This window comes from Lithobates pipiens, unplaced genomic scaffold (assembly GCF_037356315.1).
Source record: "Lithobates pipiens isolate NorthernLeopardFrog02 unplaced genomic scaffold, aLitPip1_a1.2 Scaffold_13, whole genome shotgun sequence".
Taxonomy (NCBI): domain Eukaryota; kingdom Metazoa; phylum Chordata; class Amphibia; order Anura; family Ranidae; genus Lithobates; species Lithobates pipiens.
In genome coordinates this window covers 59,239,684-59,255,052 of record NW_027507718.1, presented here as the reverse complement: position 1 = coordinate 59,255,052, position 15,369 = coordinate 59,239,684, and the positions used below count along the sequence as shown (strand labels likewise).

Here is a 15,369-nt window from a genome sequence, read left to right as displayed (position 1 = left end):
GGTGGGACTTTCCTTCTTCTCTTGTCCCAAATATATGAGATCACATAACATACAGTAAATGAATATTCCCCAAATACAGTATTTCTGAACTGCAATGAGTTAAAAGATAAGTTGAAAGGATGCATTGGGATTTTACCAATTTTGTCATAAAGAATAAAACACACTTTCAATGCTAATAATATCTTTAAAATAGGTTCTAAATTATTTTACATACTCCAAAAAAAATCTTTTTTTTTTAAATGGTATAATAAAACCAGGGAATGTTTTATTATGCCCTGTACACACGGTTGGACATTCTGATGACAAAATCCATCTGATTTTTTCCGACAGATTTTGGCCCAAACTTGTCTTGCATACACACGGTCGCACAAAGTTGATGGAAAATACGATCGTTCAGAACGAGGTGATGTACAACACATACGACGGGACTATAAAGAGGCCAGTAGCCAATAGTTTTTAGTCTCCTAATTTATTCTGAGCATGCATGGCACTTTGTGCATTGGAATTGTCTACACACGATCCAAATTTAAATGATCGGATTTTGTTGTCAGAAAATTTTAGATCCAAATCTCAAACTTTTTTGTGTCGGAAAATCTGGCGGAAAAAGTCAGATGGAGCCCACACACGATCGGAATTTCCGACAACACAGTCCGATTGCACATTTTCCGTCGGGAAGTCCGACCGTGTGTACAGGGCATTAGACTGTAAAGCTATAATGAACTGCAAACCAAACCTGTACAGAGCCAAGTGTACTCCGCCTCAATAAAGTCTGGAAAATTAATAACATTTTCATATTCATATTGTAAAATCATCTTATGGTTTTAAGTATGGATTTAAGTGTGGATTTCTAACCAATGATAGATTTTTGTAAACATCAACTACATGTGCTGCAGATTGATGCATAAAATAGTGAGTCACTCAAAGATACAGGAAGTAAAAGTTCTCTTCAAAGCTAGGCAAATACATTTTTTTACATTTTTCACTATAAAAAGTTTCCTCAGTGGGAAATTTACCCTTATGCCCCCTACCTTCCTCCCTTATAACAATTCAAAAATATTTGATTTCCCATAACGTTCTTGTGATTTTCTTTTCTGGGTGCAATGTTTGAATAGAAGTGCATGGGTGTGCATGGGTGTGACCGTGACACTTGTTTTCAGAGCTGAAAAAGTTCCCAGTGCCAAAAACTAAATAAAAACAGTTACACAACACAAGGGGGGTCTATTAATTAAAAAAAATGTTTCTTTTTTGCCTTTCCGTGGGCACATGTAACATTCGCTCAACATTTCATCCCAAGAGAAAAATAGCCCTAAGAACATTTGAACATGACAAAATAAATGTCCCATGATGCAAATTCAATATCAATCACATCTCCCAGCAATGCAGATCCATGTCAAGCATGATGAACTGCTATATGCCGACATGTACAAACCTATTGTTTGACCCCCTTTAATTGTCACCTCCTGGTCCCTGCAATATTATCAAAGGGTCAGGGTCTCTAAGTGACATCACTGACCATATATGGACATTATCATATTTGGTCAATGATGTCACAGGGATGGCATCATGATTGATGTGGATCTGCTTTGCAGAACAAAGTAATTGGCAGTGTATTTACATTCTGGGTCATATTTATTTTTCATTAAAGGACTTGTCAAAAAGTTTATGTGTGTTTATTTACAAATTTCTGTGAATGAGTAGAGCTACTATGTACCCTATACTCATTCACATAGACTGGGCAGTATCTGGTGGCCCCTTATTTTTAAAAGGGCTTTTAGATTCCGATAAGCTCCCCACTAGGGATGAGCCAAAAAAAACCTGGTTCAGTTCACACCAGAACATGTGAACAAAAGAAAATTTGTGCGAACATGCGAGCACCAATAAAGTCTATGGGACACAAATGAGAAAAATAAAAAATGTTAATTTTAAAGGCTTATATGAAAGTTATTGCCCTAAAAAGTGTTTTGGGACCTGGTTACTGCCCCAGGGATATGTATCAATGCAAAAAAGTTTTTAAAACAGCCGACTCGAGCTCATCCCTACTCCCCACTCACAAACCCTATAGCCACTGGGCCAGGGGTTGAGGGGAGAGGTCCTTGTCCTTATTAACAGGGAGACAAGGTGCTTTGCCAGGGTGTTCCACCTGACACAGTTCCCCCCTCATTTTGAAGGCATGAGGCCTGGTATGGTTAAGGGGTAGTACAGGCTTGCCCCCCACCCTTTCCTGGTCATTCAGGATTTGTGCTTATATAGGGGTCTGGTATTGATTTTAGAGGAGTTTGTTTTTTGTTTTGTTTTTGTTTTTTCCGTCGGAATTTACGACGGAAAAAGTCCGATAGAGCCCACACACAATTCCAACAATATAATCCGATTGGACCTTTTCCGTCGGAATTTCCGACCATGTATACAAGGCATTACAAGATATAAATTGGAGTCATGTTCATCATAAGTATGTAGTCCTTGCAGTTCTACTGTGTCCCACTGGCTCCTGGCACAATCCGGGTAGCTTGGAAATGTTCTGGTGTGATGTGCTGAGTAGCTGTACATTCAGGAAAACTAGGAAGTAGTCAGCTCCATGCTTCCCAGCTTGAACAGGGGGCAGGAGGTATGGGTCAGGACTGCGTATAAATGATGAAGTAGCGCTAACAACTAAAAAAGATATGCAAATGAGCTTTAAAATATACGAATTCCTCCTAAAGTTGTGTCTTGGCAAAAAAAAAAGTTCTTCACAGACAATTAAAGTAAATAGAACATTCAAAATACGAATAACTCTGATCCAGTGGATAAAGTTCAATAACGTTTATTGCACTTTATCCACTGGATCAGAGTTATTTGTATTTTGAATGTCTATGGGACACCAACGTGAAAAATCAAAAGTGCTAATTTTAAAGGCTTATATGCAAGTTATTGCCATAAAAAGTGTTTGGGGGCCCGGATACTGCCACAGGGCACATTTATCAATGCAAAAAAAAGTTTTTAAAACTGCAGTTTTTTCAGGAGCAGTGATTTTAGGAATGCTTAAAGTGAAACAATAAAAATGTAATATTCCTTTAAATGTTGTGCCCTTAGTTTGCCTGTAAAGTAGCACATTTTCCCATGTTTAGAAAAGTACCACAGCAAAATTACATTTCTAAAGGAAAAAATGTAATTTAAAATTGCTCACGGCTGTAACGTATTGCCAGATCCCGGCAATATACATAAAAAATAATTTTAAAAAACAGTGTGGGTTTCTCCCCTCAGTCCAAGGTGAACTTCACACCAATTTTTTTTTTAATGGCGTGGGGGTCCCCACCCAAAATCCATACCATAGATTTGGGTCTGGTATGCCATTTTATTCTAATTCTTTTTGTTCCTAATTCTGTCACAGGGCTCCCTTTAACTATTTTAATCCACTATATTATATATTGTACACTGCACTATATACCCTGCAATGTATTATATATACTACACTGCATAATATGCTCTGAACTGCAGTATATATATATACTATACAGACTGCACTATATACTCTACTGAAAATTTGGGCCTTAAGTGTTGGTGGTAGCAGAACACAGTAACCCCTCAAAGTTACTCTTGTTGGGCGCATCCCTGCTGTCCAATATTATTTAAAAAATTGTAATTACATGCCCCTGTTAAACAGGGGCAGAAACATTGAGCCTTAGGTGTTGATGGTGCCAGAACACTGTAACCCCTCACAGTTACTCTTGTTGTGTGCAGGAACGGTCCCTGCTGTTAAATATTATTTCAGAGGCTGCTTGTCCTCTTTTAGTGGCATGTAAGTCTCTGCCTCTCTTTGGAGGCCTTTATGGGTATTTTTTTAACACTGCACTACATTGTATTATATACTGTGTACACCACCTGAAGTGTATTTGAAACTGTACACACTATATTATATACTGTGTTCACCGCCTGCACTGTATTAGAAACTGTACACACTGTATTATATACTGTGTACACTGCCTGCACTGTATTGGAAACTGTATTGGTCTGACTGTATATATATATATATATATATATATATACCCTGTTTCCTCAAAAATAAGACCTAGCGTGGTTGTTGGTAATGGCTGCAATATAAGCCTTACCCCCCAAATAAGCCATTCCCTTTTTCCCCCAAACTAAGCCCTAGCCTGAAAAGAAGACCTACAAGGACTTAAACTAGGGCTTATTTGTGGGGTAGGGCTTATATTGCAGCCATCACCAACAATCACGCTAGGTCTTATTTTCGGGGAAACAGGGTATATATACCTTAGTCTGACTGTATATAACTAGTCTGACTGTATATATATATATATATATATCAAATACACTGCTACTAAATAACTAACCTGTCTGCCTAATCTAGCTCAATCTCTCTATCTTCATTCACTATAACACACTATATGGGCACTGTGTAAGCAGCCTTATATAGTGTGGGGCATGGACTTAGTCCCCTTGAGCCATGATTGGCCAAAGGCACCCTGCCTTTGGCCAATTATGGCTCTCACTGAGGAGCGTGCTGTGATTGGCCAAAGCATGCAGGTCAGGTGTATGCTTTGGGCAATCATTTTACATCAATGCACTGCGGTCTTGCAGTGCATTATGGGGCCCTCAAACTTTCTGCAAATGCCCCATAAAATTTGCTGTTTGGCGAATGGGCCAACACCAATGTTTGAGTCAAACTTACATTCGACTCAAACTCAAAATTCATCCCTAAAGAGGACCCGTAACATTACTGTATCACACCAAAGAACCTGAAAAAGGCATTTAGGGGCTACTCCATTGCAAAAGGAGCAGATGAAGGGGGTCCAAAGCATGGGGTTTTAAGCAATGCCTTCCAAAGGTGTCTGGATATCTGCTCCCCTCATGGTGTATTTTCTCCTGCAAGCTCATAGGTAAATTGCAGGAACTGTAATTTTCTGACTATGATAAAATTTGAATTAAGACCCCATCCAATTTTGATATGTGGTATGAGCAAGACCTCCAGTTGCAACATACTAAATTCCATTACTTCAAAGCAGTTTTGCTTGCGTTTTCCTAATACTAGACATGTGCATTCGTTTTCGTCCGAATGCATTTTCGTCTGAATTTCAGCTATTTTTGTTTTCGTTTTGACAAACGATAACGAAAGCACAGAATCCGACATAAAAACAAAAGATCCGACATAAATAAATGCTTTATTTTCGTTTTCATTGTTACAACAGTGCGATATAGAATAGGAGATTCGACGCGACTCTGACAATAACAATCTGTGTCTATAGAACCTGTGGTCGAATGTGCCTAACCTTACCTCTATTAGTCCAAGATTATATAGAGAAAATATTCGACAGAGAAAAAAGATTTGAAAAAGTGTTTGGGGACTCGGGTCCTGCCCCAGGGGACATGTATCAATGCAAAAAAAAGTTTTAAAAACTGCCATTTTTTCGGGAGCAGTGATTTTAATAATGATTAAAGTGAAACAATAAAAGTGTAATATTCCTTTTAATTTCGTAGGGGGGGGGGGGGGTGTCTATCGTATGCCAGTCAAAGTGTCATTTATGCAGGAAAAAAAGTCCTTTAAAATCACTCGCAGCTATTATGAATTGTCGGCTCCGTAATACAGAGAACACTCATTGAAAGTCATTGATTAAAAATAAATAAATAAATAAAGTGTGGGGGTCCCCCAAATTCAATTACCAGGCCCTTCAGGTCTGATATGGATATTAAGGGGAACCCTGCGTCAAATTAAATTTTTTTTTTACATGGGGTCCCCCTAAAAATCCATACCAGACCCTTTATCCGAGCATGCAACCTGGCAGGCCGCAGGAAAAGAGGGGGGGACGAGAGAGCGGCCCCCCTCCCTCCTGAACCGTACCAGGCCACATGCCCTCAACATTGGGAGGATGCTTTGGGGGTCTGTGACCCCTCAAAGCACCTTGTCCCCATGTTGATGCAGAGAAGGGCCTCATCCCCACAACCCTGGCCGGTGGTTGTGGGGGTCTGCGGGCACAAAGAAAGTGTAAAAAATAGTTAAATAAGACAAACACACTTTTGAAAAATTCCTTTATTAAAAATAAAAAAAAGTGGTGGTAATCCACTTTTGCTATCCAGCGATGGACGATCATCTCTCCGGGGTCCAGCAATGGTTCATCTGAATCAGCGCAGCGAATCCATCCATCTTCTGTCTCCACGGAGGAGACACTGCGGGGATTCCGGCGGCCTGACGTTTGTTATATGCCAGGGGTGTCCAAACTTTTTTCAAAGTGGGCCGGAGTTGATGAAGTGAACATGCCTGAGGGCCGACCATTTTGCCTGACATTCTTTGAACCATTGAAAATTCGGTCTAAAGCCCCGTACACACGAGAGGACTTATGTCCGACAGACTTCCGAAGGAGTTCTGTCGGAGTTCTGCCGAAGGAGTTCTGCCGGACTTTTCGGCTGAGCGGTCTTGGCCACACACAATCACACTAAACTCCGACGGATTCTAACGTGATGACGTACGACTGGATTCGAATAAGGAAGTTCATAGCCAGTAGCCAATAGCTGCCCTAGCATCGGTTTTAGTCCGTCGGAATAGCATAAACACGAGCAAATTTTTCGAAGGGACCGGGTCCGGCGGAGTTCCTTCGGAAAAATTTGAAGCATGTTCCATATTCTAAAGTCCTTCAGACTTTGGCGAGTCAAAAGTCCGTTGCAGCCCACACACGATCGAATAGTCTGACGGAATCAGTCCGTCGGACTTTGGATGTTGAAAAGTCCGCTCGTGTGTACGGGGCTTATGTGTGTCCATCCGAGCCCTAATACACAGCCCAACAATAATTCTCTTGCCTTTGTCGCACTCGTTCCCAACACACAGACGAATGCTCTGCACTTTAGGGGGCACCGTTAATTCTTAATGGTACCCCACACATTGGAAAATGTAGGGTGCTTTTGGTGCAGTGCAATAAAAAAAAAAAACACACACAAACATGTGCGCACACGCGCACACACACATACAGACACATGTGCACACACACACATACAGACACATGTGCACACACACACACACACACATACAGACACATGTGCACACACACACACACACACACATACAGACACATGTGCACACGCACACACACATACAGACACATGTGCACACACACACACATACAGACACATGTGCACACACACACACACACATACAGACACATGTGCACACACACACACACACACATACAGACACATGTGCACACACACACACATACAGACACATGTGCACACACACACACACACACACACATACAGACACATGTGCACACACGCACACACACACACATACCGACACATGTGCACACACACACATACAGACACATGTGCACACACACACACACACATACAGACACATGTGCACACACACACATACAGACACATGTGCACACACACACACACACATACAGACACATGTGCACACACACACACACACACACACATACAGACACATGTGCACACACACACATACAGACACATGTGCACACACACACACACACATACAGAAACATGTGCACACACACACATACAGACACATGTGCACACACACACACACAGACACATGTGCACACACATACAGACACATGTGCACACACACATATACAGACACATGTGCACACACACATACAGACACATGTGCGCACACACACACATACAGACACATGTGCACACACACACATACAGACACATGTGCACACACACATACAGACACATGTGCGCACACACACATACAGACACATGTGCACACACACATACAGACACATGTGCACACACACACATACAGACACATGTGCACACACACATACAGACACATGTGCGCACACACACACATACAGACACATGTGCGCACACACACACATACAGACACATGTGCACACATACACACACACACACACATGTGCACACACACATACAGACACATGTGCACACACACACACACACATACAGACACATGTGCACACACACATACAGACACACACACATACAGACACATGTGCACACACACATACAGACACACATACAGACACATGTGCACACACACAGACACATGTGCACTCACACAGACACGTGCACACACACATACAGACACATGTGCGCACACACACATACAGACACATGTGCACACACACATACAGACACGTGCACACACACACACACACACACACACACATACAGACACATGTGCACACACACATACAGACACATGTGCACACACACAGACACATGTGCACTCACACAGACACATGTGCACACACACATACAGACACATGTGCACACACACACACATACAGACACATGTGCACACACACAGACACATGTGCACACACACAGACACATGTGCACACACACATACAGACACATGTGCACACACACATACAGACACATGTGCGCACACACACACACATACAGACACATGTGCACACACACATACAGACACATGTGCACACACACATACAGACACATGTGCATACACACAGACACATGTGCACACACACACATACAGACACATGTGCACACATACAGACACATGTGCACACACACATACAGACACATGTGCACACACACACACACACACACACACACACACACAGACACATGTGCACACACACATACAGACACATGTGCACTCACACAGACACATGTGCACTCACACACATACAGACACATGTGCGCACACACACACACAGACACATGTGCACACACACACACAGACACACACACATACAGACACATGTGCACTCACACAGACACATGTGCACTCGCACACATACAGACACATGTGCACATACACACACACATACAGACATACATGCACACAAATACAGACACATGCATACACATACATACATACACCCACATGAATAAAGGCCTTTTTAACACGAATCTAGCTTGTAGTACAGTACCTTTGCAGCTTCCTCATTCAGCTGGGTACTGCACTGTAGGGGGAAGCAGAGAGCACAACACAATCCTCTGCACTTTACTTTCACTTTTGAAGCTCACGGAGCTTCTCACAGTGCCGGGGATCGGCTGATCTGACAGCCCTGCTCCCATGGCACAATAAATTGAGAAAGAGCAGGCGGGCCGTTCAAAACCGGACCGCGGGCCGCAACTGGCCCGCGGGCCGGACTTTGGACATGCCTGTTATATGCGGAGGGCAAGGCCACCCGTCACCTGAACCCGCCCCCTCTGATGCAAGGGGAAACCCGGGGTTCCCCGTAACGTATGGGTGACCCCGCACCCCTCTGATGTAACACAGGTAGGTTTCCGTTACATCAGAGGGGGCGGGTCACCCATACGTCACAGGAAAGCCTGGGTTTCCCCTTGCGTCAGAGGTGGGCGGGGTCAGGTGACGGGTGGCCCCGCCCTCCGCATATAACGAACGTCAGGCCGCCGGAATCCCCGCAGTGTCTCCTCAGTGGAGACAGAAGATGGATGGATTCGCTGCGCTGATTCAGATGAGCCATCGCTGGACCCCGGAGAGAAGATCGTCCGTCGCTGGATAGCAAGAGTGGATTACCACCTCTGGAATCTTTTTTTTATTTTTTTTTAATAAAGGAATTTTTTAAAAGTGTGTTTGTCTTATTTAACTATTTTTTACACTTTCTTTGTGAAATGGTAGGGGTACTTTTGTACCCCCTTACCATTTCAAACGGGGGGGCGGGATCTGGGGGTCCCCTTGTTAAAGGGGGCTTCCAGATTCTGATAAGCCCCCCGCCCGCAGACCCCCACAACCACCGGCCAGGGTTGTGGGGATGAGGCCCTTCACCGCATCAACATGGGGACAAGGTTCTTTGAGGGGTCACAGACCCCCAAAGCATCCTCCCAATGTTGAGGGCATGTGGCCTGGTACAGTTCAGGAGGGAGGGAGGGGGGCCGCTCTCTCGTCCCCCCTCTTTTCCTGCGGCCTGCCAGGTTGCATGCTCGAATAAAGGGTCTGGTATGGATATTTAGGGGGAACCCCACATCAATTTTTTTTTTTAAATTTGACGCAGGGTTACCCTTAATATCCATACCAGACCTGAAGGGCCTGGTAATTGAATTTGGGGGACCCCCACGCTTTTTTTTATTTTTATTTTTTTATTTTTATCAATGACTTTTAATGAGTGTTCTCTGTATTACGGAGCCGACAATTCATAATAGCTGCGAGTGATTTTAAAGGACTTTTTTCCTGCATAAATGACACTTTGTGCAGGGACAGTTCTAAGTACCAGAAACATGCGCCCCTTCACAGGCATACTATAGACACCCCCCTCCTACGAAATTTAAAGGAATATTACACTTTTATTGTTTCACTTTAATCATTATTAAAATCACTGCTCCCGAAAAACGGCCGTTTTTAAAACTTTTTTTGCATTGATACATGTCCCCTGGGGCAGGACCCGGGTCCCCAAACACTTTTTAGGACAGTAACTTGCAAATTAGCCTTTAAAATTAGCACTTTAGATTTTGAACGTTGGAGTCCCATAGACTTTAATAGGGTTCTAAAGTTCACACGAAGTATGCTATATACTAGCTCCGTCAAATCTTCTTTATACATTCGACAGACACCATAAGCCTTCAAAGACAGATTCGACCGTAATTCATGTGGATTTTCATGTGGATTTTCGGACGAATGAACCAAAAACAAAATAAATAAAAATGAATTTCAGGAGTAACTAAATAAATTAATTTTTCGGACGAAAACGAAATTCCGAAACAAAATATTTTACTCTGCACATGTCTACCTAATACCCTAAAATACTGGACTTAATCATTGTTCTTACTGTAATGCTTTAGTATCTCAAATGCATTTATATAGAGTTAAAAAATAACTAAATACAATATACAACGTGTGCAAAACGTTACCGATTTAACCCTGTTATAAGTATCCACAGTTCAGTTAACTGTCCAATCTCATCTCTGGAGTAAAAAAAACTAAGAACCTAATGAGAATACACTTGGCTGGAACTTTAAAGGATGGCTCTTTGGTTTGGTCTCCAGAGCTTTTTTGTTTCCTGCCTAAAGCACACAATGCACATCTCGTGCCAGCATTTCTTCTGTCTGATTTCCTTGACTAATTCAGTCATAGAAAGTCCTGCTGTCACTGAGACTACACAGGCTGTTGGGAAAATGAGACTGCAAGCCCAAATCGTACTACAAGCCTAACCGTTTAACTTAGCGGTGGAAAGTATAGTCTCAGAGTTGGCTCTTATCCCCGAGGAAGACAACTGAGAGCCAGCTTTCAAGTTCTGCATCCTGATTCTGTCATAACCAACTCAGGAACTGTATCCTGTTCATATGCTTCAGTAACCCTGCCAGCAATATGCAAAGTCCAGCATTCTCCCTGCCCAGATAATGTATTTTCCCACACCTGACAAATAAGTAATAGATTTAAAGTACAGAAGCAGGCAGTATGTTTATGTGCCTTTATGTTATATAAAGTAAATTATCCATTGGAATGATCCTGTCTTCACCTATCTTCAGGGAAGACTGTACAACCTATTATTAGCACAGAACAAAACAAAAATATATTTTTAGCAATACAATATACTCCATGTATTGTACAGGCCTCACGGGTACAGGAAGCAAGTGAATATAACCTTAATACATTTTGCCAAAACTTTATACTTCATGAAGGGAAGTTTATTCCCAGTATGACAGATCATATTCTTAAATGAAACATAAGCTTCCTAAGTTGTCATGCTCTTAAGAAGTTTTAAACTCAAGTCATAGGCATTACAAATCTGTTGCCATTATTATTAATACACACATAGGCATACACATTTATACATATAAAAACATTAATATATTTTAAATATACATTTCATTTCTACTCACCAAGAGGAGCTCCAGGCTCCTTCCTCCAACAGGAAAATACAATTCTTCCCAAAGCTAATCCAAAACTAAAAAAACAAAAAACAAACTTTAGCAGAAGTTTGGTTTAAAAGTTGCACTAACAAACATTTTTGCAAACAACATTATTTAGGTAAAGGTAATGCGGGAATACTGCTCCACATTAAAATGTAACTACATCATTCTGAAGTATCTTTATTGTTATCACAACATGAGAGAATAGCCTTATACAACAGGTGAACTACAAACATTGAAAAATACAAATACTGTTTATTTGCCTACAAAAATCTCATATTGCCAAAAATGGCAATAAACACATACTGAAATTTTTTAAGGGAGGAATGAATTGAAGTGAGCCTATTTAAAGTGATTGTAAACCCTTACAAATACCCAGTGTAGTGACTAGCCTCAGATGATGCACAACGATGAAACATCTGCAGCCTTTTCTTCTCTACAGAGCTGAGTGTATGAGTCACATGCTGTATGCTGAAAGGGGACAGGCTCCCAGGAGGCTGAGGTGTAGGTTTACAGTTCTATCAGTGACTCATGCAGATAACAAAGAGAGGAGAAATTAGAGAAGAACCAGACTCTGTGCATTGGATTCAGCTTAGCACACATTATAAAATGATATGCTTTGTTCATTTTTCATGTATGAGGTTTACAACCACTTTAACCCATTTCTGGATAGGGGAAATAATTAAAACCCCTATCAGGTTTTCTTTTATTGCATGTGTCCCATTGGAGACAGTTCTCTTTACTTCCTGTTCTTGAGAGGCAACTGGAAAGTTAGGATAATTTCCCATTTAGTCAGCCATTACTGGTACATATTTTTCCATTGCAAGATTTCCCCCTATCTCCCGTACAAGTGATAACCATAAGATTTTGGATTTTCTCCCTACTTTTTGGCCCAATGACAAATATAACCAGGATAAAGAGAGAGGGTAAATCACCATAGCTGTAACAAAGACACCAATAAAAAAAAAAAAAAAAGAGGTCCTAACCCTTCACCACTGTATCCAAAATAAAAATAAAAATTTGGCTATAGATACAGATGTAATGCTTGGATAAAAACAGGTTAATTTTAATTTACTTCATCTCAGTTAATACTTTAGCAAATTGAGTGCAACATGTCTACAGTTTTCCCATTGTCACAAACTTAGGTACAAAGGATACAGCCAAGAACCTATCATAAAAGAGAAAATATTTTAGCTGGACATCTGGAAGTCAATATAGCACCACATCCCTGATATGAACTATAACAATGTTAGAACCATATTTAAGAGAATCTTAAATGTATCTACTGAATACACATGTAGAGACCAAACCAATCTATGTTGCTGTTTGTTTCTTGTCAATTTGGGAAATTATTATGTACTGTATGTTGTTAAAGATATTTTATATGCACTTATGTGTCTTTCTCAATATTTTTTCTATTTTTCGATTATAGTGATCATTTATACAGTGCCTGGATTCATTAGGAGCGGGTCTGTATATAAACTGTATGTATTTTGGTGATACCTCTTCAAGTCTGGCCTAAGTATTTCTTTAAGCTCAGAAGTCATTATATAAAGCACCATCAGACCTATACTAATGCCTTATAGTAAAACTCAATCATATTCACATCAGTTATTGGGAAATAGAATATTAAATACAGTTGGAACCCAGATGAAACAGAGGTAGTTTCAACTTTGTGTTAAATTAGTTCCCTAGTGTAAAACCAGGTAAAAAAGTAAAAGTATCTAGTATTTCACTGTGCATAAAAAGAAAAAAACAAGCAAAGAAAATACAAACTGAATTATAAAATCTCTTCTTGACTAGGCTGAAATATTTCATAGATTTTTTAGAAATGTAACCAAACTGATCTAATTGGGTCACAGTCTAGAAGCAGAGTTCAACAAGGACTCAGCAAAGATTAATTATAGCGTTAAGAGATTAAATGAAATACCAAGAATGCATATTGTATGCTTACCTTACTAAAGCAGCAGACATTTTTAACACAGATTTGAATATACCTTAACATTTAAGGACACACACAGTTCAACTAACTTCTAACTGCAATTTTAATTCTGGGGTGGACATGAAGAAACATGTTTTCATGGAAGAGTGATTAAATATTGATAGCCTTAAAAAACCTTTACACGAGAAGTTGTTGCATGACAGGCCCTATATCAGTAGCACATTAAACCTTACAATTAGCTGTAAAACATAACGTTTTCTCAGTTGCCTTGCTCTTAAGCCAGGACTCTTTTGACCCACAATCAAACACTTTCTAAATCAGTTATTTACATACACACATAAGCATACACATTGGTTTATATAAACATATGAATATTTGTAATGTTTGTAATATTTATATTTCAACTGACCAAGAGGATATTCAGGCTTACTGTAACATGTTTACAATAGTGACCTTTGGTAACAAAGAATGCTTGTTGGCTACAAATGCATAAAATGAAAATGAAAATAAAAATAAAGTGCGTATGAAATGTAATTAGAGGCATTTACAGTTATTATTTATCGTATTTAGCTCTCAATGTGATGTCATTTGAGTGTGTGCAGGATTAGTTATGTCAAAGCTTCAGATCTGCTGTGTTTTGCCATATTTATGGTCGCGGGAGATGGCCGCACCTCCAGTGATATCACTTTTGTGTTCTCTCTCCTGGATGCTGCAGGTGTTTACAAGGCAATGGCAGAAAGAGGCTATAAATGCAAACATGATAGCCAGGCTCCAGTCCTACTGTTGAAGCCTGGAAAGGGGGAGTAACCCATATGTGTTGGATATGTGATTGAGTGGCTATCTGTGAGTTAGTTGGGTCAATGTGGTGTGGAGGGAGACTGATGTCCTGATGTACCCATGTGTTTTATATGAAGCTTATACCATAGCACTTGGAGTGATCTTTTAGTGTGTATTTCTTTGGCCATTTTAATAAAGCAGTTGTTATACAAAGAGCACTGGCAGTCCCATTCTGTTTTTGCATGTAACCTACCTATAAGTGTGAATGTGGTGCTGCTAGAGGAGAAAATTAACCACCAGTGGAGTACTGGATCACATAGCCCAAGGAGTGGCAAAAAGAGCTGGTTTGACCCTGCATTTGTATTGGGGTCAATACTGTGAGGTGAGTGTTCAATAATAGCACGAGGTGGTTGCATGCACAACACAACACAGACAGCATTTAAAGGTATGGAAAGAAACTATGAATTTAAATCACATTGGTGGAGGATTCTTTTTTTGTTTATGGACTTTATTTTTATTTTCAATTAAATTTTTAGTTTTATGTGTTCAGTACAGGTTTCTGTTTGTATTGCACTACATTAATGGTTTTATGTATATGTTATGGGGTATAGTGAAAGCACTTTCTGATGTTTAGTGGCAATTGAGGTTGGCTGTGGGGTTTTTCACAATATTGGTGATTAGTGACTGCGCAGATTGTTTTTGAGTTTTTTGGCTTACAGAGCTCAACAGCTAAAATTTTAACTTTGACACGTGGGTGAAGAGTGGCTCATCTCTCTCCATTCTCTCCTGTGACTTATGGTTCTTTACAGCTGCATATACAA

General features: G+C 40.6%; 1 protein-coding gene across 4 annotated transcripts in view; it reads right to left on the bottom strand.

Moving 5' to 3' along the window:
- Window positions 1–15,369, bottom strand: part of LINGO2 (leucine rich repeat and Ig domain containing 2) — a 2,286,714-nt gene that overhangs the window by 1,224,364 nt on the left and 1,046,981 nt on the right. For all 4 annotated transcript variants that reach the window (XR_013272157.1, XM_077475131.1, XM_077475129.1 and 1 more), the window contains exon 6: window positions 11,800–11,864. The gene's annotated coding sequence lies outside the window, so the exon portion shown is untranslated. The remainder of the gene's footprint in view (window positions 1–11,799; window positions 11,865–15,369) is intronic.